General features: G+C 39.2%; 1 protein-coding gene across 1 annotated transcript in view; it reads left to right on the forward strand.

Moving 5' to 3' along the window:
- The window catches only part of sdc2 (syndecan 2), a 57863-nt gene that overhangs the window by 35504 nt on the left and 7079 nt on the right, over nt 1-15280 (forward strand).

The following is a 15280-nucleotide window of genomic DNA, read 5'->3' on the forward strand; positions in this document are numbered from 1 at the left end:
TATATATATAAGCATTATGACTCTTGTGACTGTGTGAGCGGTAGTAAAAGTGTTGGGTGCTTTTAACCTATATTAGACTAAAGAAACAAAAGTGAAAGGGTAAAGAAAATCAGACTGATTTAGCACACTTATTCGTCCTCTGACTTTGCACGCTTCATGTTCATCCGCCTCGGGGATTGGGTTTTCAGTGTATCTGCCCTCTGGAATTCCATCCTGGAGTTCCTTTGACTCACTGCTCCCGTTGCCTCTTTCAAGGTCATATTCAAGATCTGCGCTTTTGGCCATCTTCTCCACCTCCAGGGCCTTGGCACAGGATCCTGCTGTGAATGGCGCTATATAATTATAAATTTGTATTGAGTGAACTGGATTAATACCTGCTTAAGAAAGATATTAAGTTATAAAGGTCAGCTAGATCACACTCTTTGGTACTCTGGTCCGATGATCCAAGTGATAATTTATTAAGGTCCTAGAATTGTGCTAGATCATCGATGAGGAATTTTATTCATCAAGATAAGTCTGGATGTTGCAGACTTGATGCAACAAATGGCTTTCTCTTGTTCCCGAATTCTTATGTACTCATGGTAGTGTGTGCAATCATGAAATGTTCCATGCCTTTCAAGAAGACTGATGTAATAAAGGTTATTTAGTGTAGTATCCTTTGAGTTTCCTTTGAGAAGTACAAAAGTTTATAATTTATTTCAACTGGGGTTTGGATCACATTTGGACTGTGGGCATCTTAGAAATTCTGGCAGGGTGAAATGTTGAAGGGTCTACTTTTAGGTAATGAAAGATTAAAACTTAGTATAGCGTATTTAACCTTAAAATCAACTCCTGATAGCTTATCACTCCAAGGTAAAGAGCTCAGTGACGAGTTATCTGGAGTGGCAAGTTAGTCACATGTATGAATAAATGGAGCCAAGATATTGACAGCATGATGACTTAAGTGGCAGTGACGAAGTTAAGTCAGGGTCAGGTTACCAAGAGTTTACTGTGTATTTGTTGCAAATGTAAGCATGGCATCTTCTGTTTTACAGGAGATTATATATAATTTTGCAATCCATGAAAGCTCACAGGTACTGTTTGGGACTTTGAGGAGTTTTGCATTCTTGGTCTTTGTTTCCAATTCGTTCCTTTTCCAGCTTTGCAGCAAACCAGTTCTTCAGTTGAAGTCAGTGAATGTATCCTACATTCCATGATTTACAACAGTTTCTTGGTATTGATTTATTCAAAGATAACACCAGATTTATTAGCTTGCAATGATATTAAAATCCTCTGCTATTAAGCCATGGCATAAGTTTCCTTTCCTGCTTAATTTCTGGTAAATTTTTTTTGTGTGTGGGGGGATAAATGAAAATTAGCAATATATACTATGCGTAGACACTGGGTGTAATAAACATGACTGAGGCACAATCATTATGAAATATTTTATGAGAAATATTTATTTTTGTTTTTGACACATAACCCAAATATCACACAGCTGGTGTCAGCATATTGTTGGTTCACTTGTGATGTGATTATTGTTGACAGGATACCTCACCATGTATCTGACAGGATTTTGTGCTGAGAAGACTGTTCTCTTGACCCTGCCATGTTGCTCGGAATCTCATCCTTTGGAAGATCTTCATCCAATCTTGGGCACTTCCATTTTTTAAATTATTTTGTCCATGGGTCTGTGATAAGGTTGGATTGTGTGTAGGATGGAGTCTATGATTGAACAAGGTTGTACAGTTTAATGGGGATTGATGTGAGCCCCATGCTTCACTGGCTCTGTTCACCAACATATCGACCCTACTCTCCTGCCCACCCCCTTTGTTAAATGTCAGGCCCTGCTCACCCTCGGGCCCACCATCAGTGGCCAAGCTTTCAGCCGTTATGTCTCACTCTCAGGAATGCTCTCCCAAAATACTCTACCTCTCCCAGGCTATTCTGTATCAAAACCCTCCTAAACAATTGCCAATTCAATCTGTTTGGGGAAATTCAACATGGACCATGAAGTGGGTGGAGGGTGGGAGGAGAGAAAGAGGCTAAGGTTAGATGTCCTCTTCCAAAGTAGCGAATTTAACTGGCTACGTGGTTTTATATACCATCCCATGTTAGTGTTCTGAAGTTGATTTTAATAGGCACTGGTGGAGAAATCTGTGGAGTGATTGCACAATAGTTGCATTTTAATCTTCTTGGGATGGACTGTTGGTATTAATGGCTTAATGTGGATTACGTTCTGATTTAGAGACTTGATTATGACTTGGCAACATTTCTGTTGATGGCACTGTGGTGAGTTAATTATGTTCTGCAGTGATTTCATGAACGTGTTGTTGTAGGATTAACCTGTGCTGTTGGAGCAAGTATTTGATATCCGATTGCAATATAAAACATAAATTCTAAGTATAAATCTAGGTGTCTTTATCCTAATCAAAATAATTTAAAAAAAGTTTAACCAATGTTTGCTCTGAGCTTTTCTGCCAAGAGTTTGACTTCAGCAAGTTAATAGCTAAAGGTCATGTGTAACTACATGTAAAACAGTAAATGCAGAAAAATAAATGGAGCAAAAAACATGTAGTCAAATGAAAACTTGACTGTCACTGTTTTGTGAGGATGGATGGAAGGAGAAGACAAGGTTTGTAAAAATGAGGCCATGCCTGTATGTTTATATTGGATTTCTTATAATTTCCTGTCCCATTTTAAGTAATCTAATCTGAATAAATAGATCTGATGATCTATTACAGTATGAAATCATTGCGGCATTTTCACAGTTCATGTCAATCCCATCTTTCAGGCAAATGTGCAAAAAGTCTCTGAGGGTTTTGTTACATACAACATTTTCAATCATTCAAGCATGGCCCCAGCAGCACCAGTCAGAATCTTGCACCTTTGAAGATTGCTTCATCTCAGTCTCACTGTGAAACCATTCATATAATATATTTTCAACCGGATATTTATTCAGATTAGGTGTTCGGAATTCATTACGTAGTATCAACTGCTTTTCTTAAGTTTGTTAACTGCTGTACTCTATTCTACCAATCCTAATCCCAGCGATTCACAGAGTAATTATGGATGTAGGTTTGTTGTAAAGGCACAGTTCACAGCCATATTTACCAATTACCCTTACACAGCTTATGATAAGCAATTTAAATAATGTACATCTACAGTTCAACTTTTGTTGCTCTGCAGCTAAAATCTTAGTGATGTGTTCAAAGTTGCCATGGAGTACTGTATTATGGGTTTGCAGTAAAAGGGCTGTCAAGTACTATTTGTGTGTGAATCTAGCACTGGAACTAGGAAATGACTTGTATCTAGCAGAAAAACATTTACTACAATTTATGCAGGAGCTAGTTCTCATTTTCACATATACAGTACAAATGAAAATCTCCCATCGATTTCACCAAATTTATGTTAAGAAGCAGATTTAATCAGCAATTGATGTGTTTTTTTGTCTGTCCTATAAAAGTTGCACCAGACCTAACCAGGATGACGTATTATGAGCCTGTGTGAAACCGTTCACACATTAATGTAATCTATAGCACGTGGACTGCCATCCCTTTCCCCAATGTAGCTTCACAGCTACATTGCAAGAGTGTTGGATTCCTGAATGAGAGGGTACAAGCACTTTGAATCTCATTGACTGGTTATTTGCATTGAGGTTACACCCCATGGAGAGATTTTGCCATTGCTGGGCTGGCTTATGTGAAGACATGATGGAGAGCTAAGACGTTAAACTAGACTTCTCCCCATTTGAGGATTGTTGCTTAGCTGCAGAATTGAGGAAAGAAAACTTGTGCTACATTTGATTTGCAGCAGTGTTGTTAACTGCGACCCTTACTTCAGCAACCTTGCGGCAGTGTAAATGAGGTTGCATTGTCTCTGGAAGCACTCGTTTCAGTCACTTTCTTAAATGGATTTTCATCCCGTTTTGCAAACAGCAGCATTTGAGAGAGTGATAATAGCCTCTCCCACTGACTCCAGTAGCCCCAGTTGCCCTGCTTTTTTTCCTTTTTGACCTGTGTGGACTTTTCCCCAAACTGTAGGGAAGGTCTCAGGCAAAAGTCATTATTTGTGGCTTGGAAGCAACTTTGTCACACATTTCCACTTTGCTGCTGCTGTACAAGTTTTGCCTAAGGGTACCACATGACCACTTTCAATGGTACTGAGCCTAAAATATAAAGACTCGCCTGAAAGTAAAACTGTACCTTAATGCAATATTGTGCATGTGCGAATTTATTGGTACAATAAATTATTGCTCTGTAAGATATTGTTCTAAAAAAGTATAATCCATGACTCAGAAATGGTGCATAATAATTAAACAGCAAAGGCAGGAAAAGAAATCTCCGCTCAATATAGCGAGTCTTCGCAAAAACTAGCTGCATTAATTTGCACTGGGCATTGTCCCAATGAGAAATGAAACCGATGAAGTGAATTATTTTCAGCAGTGCACACCCATTCAAGACTCTAGTTTCAGGACATCTGTAATAGGGGTTTATTCCATTTCAATCCTGTGCTGGAAAATGCTTTGAAAGAACAGGCTAACTTAGAGATCATTCATCCCTTGGCTGCAGAGATGGGGTTGCAGTTGGCAGGGGGATGCTGCTGATGCAGAGACTTGGCACAAAATAAAGGCTTCAGTGTTTGTTTTAGTTGGCCTGCATTAGCCCCTTGTAAAGTAAACGGAAATCCCTTTTCATATGATCTTGATTTGTTGAAAACATTTAATTGATGAAATGTACTTTTGATCAGTAAATGTACTGAAATGTACTTTGGAAAAAAAATAAGATAGTGCTAGGGAGTGGGACTTGCTGTGCTCCAGAAAGTTTTTCTGAGCATGAAAGACTAAGGTAATAAAAAAAGAAATATTCTGATGAGGTAAAATTGAGCAGAACCACCAATGCTGTTGCAGTACAGAAAATAGAAATCATCTTTGAATTCTGACTTGTCTGTAAATCAATTCTCAACTATAACTTGTCAGCTCAACAGCTGGGATGTGCCTTTTCTGATGGAGTTAAATGCAAGGATTATTAATATTTTTAACTATTTGCCACTGAATTGTTTTAAAATACAGTGTTTTAACTTTTCTTAAGCCTCTTGTATTCTGTTTCCCCTTATTAAAATTAATATTGGCCCGAAACAGGGATTCATTTCTGCTTTCCAAAATATTTTTTTCTGTAAAAGACCGCTGTTTTCTTTTCTCACACAATTTATGCGTAGCATTTTGGCTCCTTTTTGATTTACTGTATTTGCAGCTTTTGAAACCAGGGCTGTTTCTTCTCCCTCTGTAAATTTGCATAACATTCAAATTGTGCTGTTACGTGAAGGCCTGCACTTCAGTAGTGAGTGTGTCTACAGCACTGATTGATGCCAGCCTGTGAAAGGTCAGACTTTTGTTCTGTATTTCAACGGGTCAGACTTAGCATCTGTTTATTTTTAAAAAAATAACTGTCAGAGTTTCAGATATGTTTGCCAAAGCTGTGAAGTGTGAAAAACAGCAGTAGAATATCAAAAAGGAGACATAATAATGGGATCTAGAATTTTGATGAAATTTGTAAATTATTGGTTATTATGACAGATCTGAACATGGTATCTGAAGGTTTTTTTTAACACTTATTTTTGGAATACCTTTCTGATGTCTTCCTGAAATTTCCTTTGTGAGGAAGTCGTTTGTGGTGTAAATCGGAAGTTACCATTTAACCGAGTGTCACAGAGCAAAGTTAATGAGCCATGCAGTACTGGCTGTGAATTTGTAACAGTCTGCTGTTTTTTTTGTGTGTTTGGCAGATGCTGACTTAGAGCAAAATAGTCTTCAGTTTAGATGATGGCAAAATCTTCCTGTGTTTATAAATTGTCTGAAATGGCTTTACCTAAGCACTCACACATATGTGCAAAGGATAGGAAAGGATGATCTTGTGGCTGAGGAATGTATACAGCTGTGAGATTTGGTCATATCAGATGTGACGAAGATTTGAGGATGGAGGGACATTAAATAAGGCAATTAATTCTTTGCAAATAGCAAGTCGTGGGAAGAGCTAACTGGATTTTTTTTCCCGGGGTGAGACTTATGCTCAATGACTTTTGCATGAAGTATTTGTGAGTGGTGAAAAGGATTAATTGTAGACTCGATGTTGCAGCCAGATAGTCTGGGGTCTGCTGACTAAAATCACAAAGACTTGATGCATTCTGCTCCTTAAGCAGGTATTCAAAGTTTGGGCATTAAAAAGAATAGCTATCCATCTAATTTAGAGAGTCCCTCATGTCCTGCTTGTTGAGAGAAATCTAATCACATTGAACTCTTGAGGCTTTTTTTCAAATTAACTTCACTGAGCTGGTCTTTTTGGCCACTCAGCTCGTTCAGGTTTTGGGTTCACTGATGTTGCTGAGTTTGGTATTTGGCAAGTTTCACCTGTTGAAGAATCTCATCGGGCTTGAGCATTCCATCTCCTCAGCACAATACATACAGAGATTTGTCCCAAAGTATTTAAGGATCTCCTATCATTCCCTTGGGATACTGAGGTAAATTCATTTTATTAAGAAAACCTCCAGTTTACTTGGTAGGGATTATGATTGATGGAACCCCATACAATGTTCAACTCAGATTATTGGGGTGGGAGAAAAAGAAGGTTGGGGGACCAGGGTATAATTTAGGTTGGTTTGAGGAATATTGCCAGATATAATTCGTCCATCTTATGGTTTGGATGAAACTATTTTGTTAAATTGTACTCTGCATGTATAAATTACAAGATCTCAAAAGGGGGATTAATGGATGTATTTATTTACACAGAAGGTAAGGAAAGGGCCCCATAGCCCATTTAATCCCATCCTTCCTGAATGCTTACCCCATGTCGTCTCATTACAGCATTAAACTGTTTCTTAAATTAGTGTTCTCGTGCGCGTATGTGTGTGTGTGTCTAAAATTGTCCTTCATAACCCTGAACCTCTGCTTACTTATTCCACAAGAATCCTTGTAAAAAATTAGTCCTTGAAAAATTATCTTTAATGCTTGGCATGTCAGAGTATTTCTCTGATTTACATGTTCTATTTAAAACCTTGGATCTATTTAATTTGCCCACCGCCTAAAATTGGGAAATTCAATCTTTGTGCTGCACCAATAACATTGCTTTTTGTTCTACGACGTACCTAGGTCAAGAGACTGAAGTGAAATGCAGTATTTTGGGAGAGGAGATAGATCTACGGTTACAAAGTCTTCAAAGTGTAGACTTACTTTGAATTTTTTTTCTCATGAGTGTAAATTTGAGCAGTAAGTTTGGTGTTCTTCAGTGTAATGAATGCGTAGTTTGGTCAATTTTGAAGCCAGTTTTATTTTGATGTTTGGGATCTAAAGCAAGAAGAAACAGAGGAGACATTTCCTGTCAATTTAATCCTGCCCCGTTCTGAATGGGCTCTGCGAAACATGAGTACAGGGGATCTGTTGTTAAGCTGCAGGGCTCTGGAATGTGGCGCCTGCCTAGAAAATGTTGGTCTGCAGTTTGTTTTGAAACCTATTGATGATTTTTTTTCTCTCTTTCACTCCCTCTTCCCCTTCATGTTCTGCGTTACCATACCAGTTAATAACCTACGGGTGTAGGAGAGCAAGAAAATGTTTTTTAGTTCAGTATTTTTAGATCGGAAATAAGCTTTTTAGAATGCATTAATTTGGAATAACATTTACATGCCTCTCTGTCTGCCCGTCTTTCTATGGTTTACTGTTCCATTACTAATGGGCCGTTGAAAGTCTGTTTTCCCTGAAACCTATTTCAAGAACAGTTTATTTTCCCTTGCTTACAATTATGTCTTAAAGGAGTTTAGTCTTTAATGTATTAGGCTTGTTATCCAGTACTCCCATTGCAAACCACTTATTACCCCTCCTTGGGCTAGAACACATTTAATTGAGTATTCCAGTTTTCCTCTGAACTTCTTGGGTGCCAAGCTGGGTGAGTGGAACAACTTTACTGCTTGGCCATTACTGTGACAGCAAATTGAGCGTTTTCTTCACTGAAACTGTTTGAAACTTATTTTGCACCTTTTTAATAGTTTGTCCAGATCGCTGTACATTTTCTACTCCATTAGCTATGGAAACTATTCCTTCTTTGGGCACTCAAACTGCAGTACCTCCGAGGAATTAAGTTCTGAATTTTATGGGAACAACACTGTGCGTGCTTGCACAAACAAATGTAGTCTCTCACCCAAAGCCTGTCCAAGGGCATTATTTTCCTACACTTAGTGTCCAGTGAGCTGTACTTTCTCCATTGATGCCAAATATAGATAGTTCAGATCAAAATCTCTAATCCCAGATATTTTGTTAAGTGCATTTTGAAGCTTGCCATTTTTAGTCTGTTTAATTCAGAGGTGTGTGATTCCTGAACTACTTTGTAAAGTAACTCCAGCCCTAGTCCCTGCATCACTGCCTGCTGAAACAGTCATTACACTTACCAGTAAAATGAGATTTTCAATGTCTTGGCCAACAAATTCCCTCCCCCCCCCATCCCCCAACCATTTAAAAATAAGGTCACTATTCCATGGCTGATTGTGGGACATTGTTGTGCGCAAACTGGCTGCCGCATTTTGCCTGGACATTTTGGGACATCCTCCTGACGTGAAAGGCACTTTACAGACGTAATTTTGTTGTTGTTGCCTACAAAGTACACAGTGAATCCATTTTACAGTATATCCTGTGAAGCACTTTGAGACATCTCGATGATGTGATAAGGCGCTTTTTCAAATGTAAGGATTACTATTAAGTTTGGGATACTCTACCTTCTAATAAAGGCATGACATCTTTCCAGGACCACCAGCGAACTTTGTACAGTAGAGTATCCCAAGGTCTGGTGCAAGACATCAACTGACAACCTCTGACACAGAAGTGAGAGTGCTGCTAACTAAAATTATTCAGTACAGGATGGGTGGTCAATAAAGTGTATGCATACCAGACTCCAAATCCGATTTTCAATTCCAAGCTGCCGGGTATGAGGACCTCCTCAATTTATCTTTGACGTTTACAGTTTTAAAGTTATACCCTGATCTGCTTAAGCCACGATTTATATACTCCACAATTAATACACTGAACAATTTGCATTTTGAAAGGTTGCACTCCACCTTCATTCGGATGTTTTCAGAAAAAAAATTGCTGCAGTCTTCCTTTATCAGGATATAATCAACACTATTAATGATTTAACTATTAATATTAATGCTCTGGCTCGGCATCGGGCTCCGCCATTGTTAAGTGCTCTGGGACGCCGCAAGGCGTGGAGGGCGCTATACAAATGCAAGTTGTTAGTGATTTCACGGGTGAAAGGGTATCAGTATATGGATCTTTTGTTGCTGCCTTGTATTCCTTTACATTGTGCAGTGTATCTGCCATTTTCCAAGTATCTACTCTCAAATACAGATACTGGCAATTTGGAGCATTTTTTCTGATATCTTTTCTCGAGTTCATCCTCGTATGACAAGCACGAGACATATCACCTGATCCTCTGAAATTCCTTACTCATTTTCCCCTTGAATTCCACGGGAAACACTGATTATAGATCGGTATAAAAGTGTGGTCGCCATGTAAAGAGGTCACTGCATGGTATAATCAACCTTTTGTCCTTTTGCTAAAAGTGTGATACAACAAATCTGGTAGATTTATTGCACTGCAGCTCAAATCTGGCAAAGAGTCTGTTATTTGGATTTTTTTTCCCAACTTGGTTCACAAGTTGCACTCAGCCTGTACTACAGTTTTGGTGGCTTCTGTGTCCTGAATCCTCTGCTCCACCTTCGGCGGCCGTGCCTTCAGCTATTACGTCCCAAAACCTTGGAACTCCCTCCCTCAACCCCTTCGCCTCGCTGCCTCGTTCCCCATCTTCAGATCCCACCTGAAGACCTTCCTTGTTGACTGCGCCTACAGTCACCTTCCCCCTCCCCCTGGCTCGGCCTCGGGCTCCACCGTTGTTAAGCGCTCTGAGACGCTGCCTGAGGACGCTATAAAAGTGCATATTGTTGTTGTGTTCTCTCATCATTATCATCAATCAAACTGGATGCTTCAGTTTTGCAGACTGGCTTTGGACCACTGTGATAGCAGTGTCGCTTGGATACCTTCTGAGTTGTATAGTGTAGTGTAGTTCCATTTTGAACTGAACAATTATCTAAATTCCTGAGGAAGGGTTTTTGCTTTGGGCTTTTGGATTACTGTCCTGGAAATACTGTCTTGACTAAGCAGAATTTGCAGTGGGCCCTATGCCTAAAGCTGTTCAGTTTGTGGTTGCCTCATTACCTAATGTGTCTCTAAACCACCTCCTCTCTCCCTCTCTCTCTCTCTTTCTCTCTCTCGCTCGCTCTGACTTTGGGCAAGTATAATGTTAGGCAGATTCTTCCAAATAAGATGATTGGTAACAAGGTGTATGGTGCCAATATTCACTTACTTCACAAAACTGGCTGCATTTTGGTAAGCTCCATCCAGCCAGTGATGTTTTTGGTGGAGGAGGTCATGCAGAATGCCAAACCAGGGGGAGAGAGAAATCCTTTACTTGGACGTCTGGGCAACCACTAAAACATCACTACTATGCAAACATAGCTGCTCGGGCTCTCTGAAATATCCATGGAAAGCTTGTTGAAGGCCTTTTCAAAGCTTTTCATGAAGTAAATCATGTACGGCACAGAAAGATTCATTGGATTGAGCTGTTCCTAAGCATCAACCTGGTTTTGATAGGAATCTTTTGAATACAGACTGGCAAGGATGTGCACAGCAAACTGAGAGTTAGTTTTGCAGTATTTGCTGGCATATTTTTTGTCCTTATAAAAAATTATTGTGGGTGAGAATAGTAAAATAGTGCTTCTTGCTCAATTTATCTGTTCTTGTGGAGTACTGTATGCTTACTGTATTACAATGGTACGCTGTACCTAAACAAAATAAGAGGCCAGGAATTACACCAGTCTTAACCTGAAAGAAGACCGTTTAGTCTTTAAATTTAAGATCATACAGAATTGTGGGAAATACTAAGATTCAGTCCTAACTGGAACCTAAAACTGACTTCAAAATTGACTGAATTGAAGAATTTGCCACAATTTGCGATAGACTCCACAGTGAATCCTGTGAAGCGCCTTTTGACTTCTCCTGACAGGAAAAGTACTTTACCAAGTGCAAGGATTATTATATATTATCTTAAATTTTAAGGCAAAATGCCTTTTTTGCTAGGTGGAATTTCAGGTCTCAGGTGCCTTAATGTGGACACTTTTTTCAAGATGTTAATTAAGACCAGAAAATTGAGTAAGCAGAGTGGTAAGGGAGGGGGGAAGCATGTAATCAAATCTGTGTTGATCACGGTCTGTGGCAGGTCTTGCACGATTGATTACAGTTGCTTTTGTTCAGAATGAAGAACGCTATCAGTTTTGGGCACATCTTCTGTATGGGTAAGCTTCAGCAGCCCTCAATGGGTTTCCAGGGGTTTTGCCATGAAATGTGACCACATGAAGCGACAGCGATAAATGGCAAAGGGGAGCACTGAGGCAGAGGAAAAGGCTATTAGCTGAAAAGTTATTGCCTCACATGCTGAGGATGTAGTCTAGGCAACTTTAATCACTTATTCAGCTTCTTCCAAACAGAATTGTTTCTCTTTGTTAAATTGCTGTTTTATAATCTTTTAAACGAGGACTGTTTTCAAAGAAGAAACCAAACCTATATATAATTACGATTGTTCAAAGCTCTTGGTTTCCCAGGTAATTACCGCACTTATAGGAAGCAGATGTGTTTGATGGGACCTTTTTATTATATGACCGACTGTGATAAAGGTTTGGTTCTTGTACTGGGCCAATTCATTTTTTTGGCTAACAAGTTCTCCTGATCTACATTTGGGACCAGGCCGGGGTGGAGGTCTGTGGAATTTTTGGAATAGGTGCTGGTTGGCTGATATCCTCATGCAATAGCTTCTCACTTGGTGACTAGTTTCAAATCGGAAGATGGAAACATTCTCCTCTTAGGTAATTGTACGCATTAGGTAATATACATGGATTTTCCATTTTGCCCAGCTCGAGGGAAGAGAAAAAGTGAAGCACTGAAAGTACTTCTCTCCAACCCAAACTCTACTCACTCCCTCTCCCACATTCCGATTTTAGGGAACGACGCCCCAGCAAAGCTCATTGTCTCCAGGAGAGGCGGAGGGTAGAAAATTTGTGCAGCATGTTTCCTTTTTTGATTTTTTTTTCAAAAAAGTCAGTGCAATGTGGTAGATGTGTGAATTGTAATCAATCGTATAGCCAAAGACATGTCAGATCTTGAATCAAACAATTTTAAAAAAAATCTAAGTGCATATATACTCTGCAAATGACCATAAGACGTAGGAGCAGGAGTAGACCATTCGGCCCCTCGAGCCTGCCCTGCCATTTAATAAGATCATGGCTGATCTTCTAACCTAATTCCATTTACCTGCCCTATCCCCATATCCCTTAATCCCTCTATCCTTTAGAAATCTATCAACCTCAGTCTTGAATGACTATTTGTGTCTTTGGAGAGATTGTGATGCAATTTTAAAACGATTACAACTTTATCCATTCAATTACTCTGAACAGCATGAAAGAACTATAGGGTGTACCTGCCACATGTATAATGTAGCTAAAGGAGTGCGCCATGAGCCTGCCTGCCACTAATTGTGTTGTTTCTGGCCGAATGATCAAATGATCAGGCAACATTTGTTGAAGATGTTAGATATATTTATCCTTTAGTTGATTTCAGCCCTGTGAATGTTTTGAGAGCGAGGTCGGTGACTTGCAGTTCCGACCGTATTGAAACCAGGGCAGTACAGTACGTTGTTCACTTGCTTCTTATATTCAAAGTAATTATTTTGAAAACATTCATTACTAAGCGCTGTGTAGAGTGGCCTGGATACTATTCAGAAGAATCATTTTATTATATGCATTAAATAATCCGTTGATCTTCCCTATTGATAACCATACAGTAATTAGTGCAATATTAATAACTCTGTTTTGTAATTATTTTATAATTTGGTTCTGAATGTAGCTAATGGCCAGTATCAAAATCTGCTTATAATCCTTGCATTTGTATGTGTAAAGCACCATTCACGTAAAGTAACATTTTCAAGCTGTAAAACACAGGAACAGGGGATGTTAAACATCTTTCTGTTTGGGTGAATGTTAAAGATCTCATGGCAGTATTCAAAAAGAGACTATAGTTTCTCCGGGTGTCTGCGTTCGCCTGCAATACACAGTCACTTTGCTTTACAATAATTCCTATGAAGTGCTATGAGATGTCTTGACAATGTGATAAATCAAATGCTAAGTTTATTATTTAGTTGCAAGCTAAAGAGGGTATGTTGTTTTTTCTAACCACCTTATACTGATATAGTGAGGACCAGCATCAGTAATGCTTGATGACAGTTATTTGAGTGATTTGACAGTTCTGGTTTGTGTCTTTAATCAGGAATAGAATTTGTACAGTAAAGTTAATACACAGTAAAATGAATTAATTACTGTATGCATTAACTGCAGAAATAGCATTCAATGCATATTAAATTTGCTATAACCTGGTTTTGGATCAGACCCATATGCAAGTTCACATAAATTTCTTCACGCTTCATAACATCCGAGAATTTAAATTTTAACAAAAATGTATTGTCAGATCTAATTGTGGCTGAGACTTCAGCCCACTCGGTCCTTGCTTTCTGGAATGCTCCCAAAATCCCTTTGCCTTGCTCCGCCTCTCCTTGCTTTCAAAATCTCTTAATTCATCTCTTTGATTTATATTTTTGATCAACACTCAGAGACTGCATACTCAGCCCAAAGTGTATCAGTCTGTGTCTTGCCTCTGTGTCAGAAGGCTGTGTTCAAGCCTCACGTTGTCACTTGGAATTACATAGTCTAAACAGACACTCTAATGTAGTGCTGGGGTGTGTTGCATTGTCGGAGGTCCTGTCTGCCTGTTCAGGTGGATGTTAAAGATCCCATGGCACTGTTCGAATAGAGAAGGGAATTTCTCCTGGTGTCCGAGCGAACATATTCCCCAAATAAAACTTGGTCACTCACTCCCTTGGGACATTGCTATAAGCAAACTAGCTGCCAAGTTTCGCCCACAAAATACGCAATCCATTTTGCAGTGTATCCTGTGAAGCGCTTTGAGACATCTCAACGACATAAGCACTATATCAAATGCAAGGATTATTGTTACTGGACCCTATAATCTGTGTGAAGCATTTCGAGACGTTTATCCTCGTGAAAATTGTCCTCTGAACCTTCCAAATCTATAAGAAATCTGCCTTGAACTTTATTTGGGGAAATTGCTTCCAATTTTCTTTGAGCATGAGTTCCAAAATGCTGAAGTTCTGTGTAGTACGACTGATAATGTGTGTAATATTCTGTAACTTAATGGCATTTTCTGATCACTCAATCTTTTGTTTTTTGACACCGTTCACTGTTTTTATGTGCCCTGTTTTTATTTGCCAACAAATGCTGGCTTGTGACTTCCAGTAACTCAGACTTCATTCTTTTTTGATATTTGTGTCAGCCTGGCTTAGTTAGTAGCATTCTCGTCTCCGAGTCAGAAACCTGTGTATTTAAGCCCCATTTTGGGACTTTGAGCTCATTCTAGGTTGACCTCCAATGCAGTGCTCAGGGAGTTCTACCATATCAAAAATTCTATACTTCAGATGATAAGCTAAACCAGGCTCCTGTCAAAAGAGTTTCTCCTTGTGTCCCGACCAGTGGTCCTCCAGATAAAATTGCCATACACTTGGTTGTTTGTGGGACTGTGTTGTGTGCAAATTGGCTGCTGTGTTATTCAATAAATACAATCGCTACACATGGTACAAACCTTGTGAAGTGCTTTGAAATGTTAGGTGATTGTATAAAATGCAGGATCAAATGCAAAAATTATTTTATTTTCTGCCAGTCGTGACATCCCAGTAGTTGATTACATGGTGAATGGTCTTGAGAAGTGGATCTTGAGAAAGCTAGAGAAAGAATGAAGAAATAGGCTTAAAAGATCTGCTGCAATCTGCAACAACAACAAATTGTATTCATATGCCTTTCGTATCAGGAAGATGCCCCATGGCACTGAAATATTAGCTGAATGGCCTTGGTCAGTTGATTCCATAGGTATCAATGGACAATGTTAACAAGACTTATTCATAATATGTAGGAGCAGGAGTAGGCCATTCGGCCCTTCGAGCCTGCCCCGCCATTCAATCATGGCTGATCTTCTAATCTAACTCCAGCTAATAACCTGACCCTGCCTTGTCCCCATATCCCTTAATCCCTACTTAAAATATTCCTATTTCGTAAATTTTGTAAAGTTGTCTCTGTTCAACTTTCC

This window comes from Callorhinchus milii, unplaced genomic scaffold (genome assembly GCF_018977255.1).
Source record: "Callorhinchus milii isolate IMCB2004 unplaced genomic scaffold, IMCB_Cmil_1.0 Scaffold2, whole genome shotgun sequence".
NCBI classification, from domain to species: domain Eukaryota; kingdom Metazoa; phylum Chordata; class Chondrichthyes; order Chimaeriformes; family Callorhinchidae; genus Callorhinchus; species Callorhinchus milii.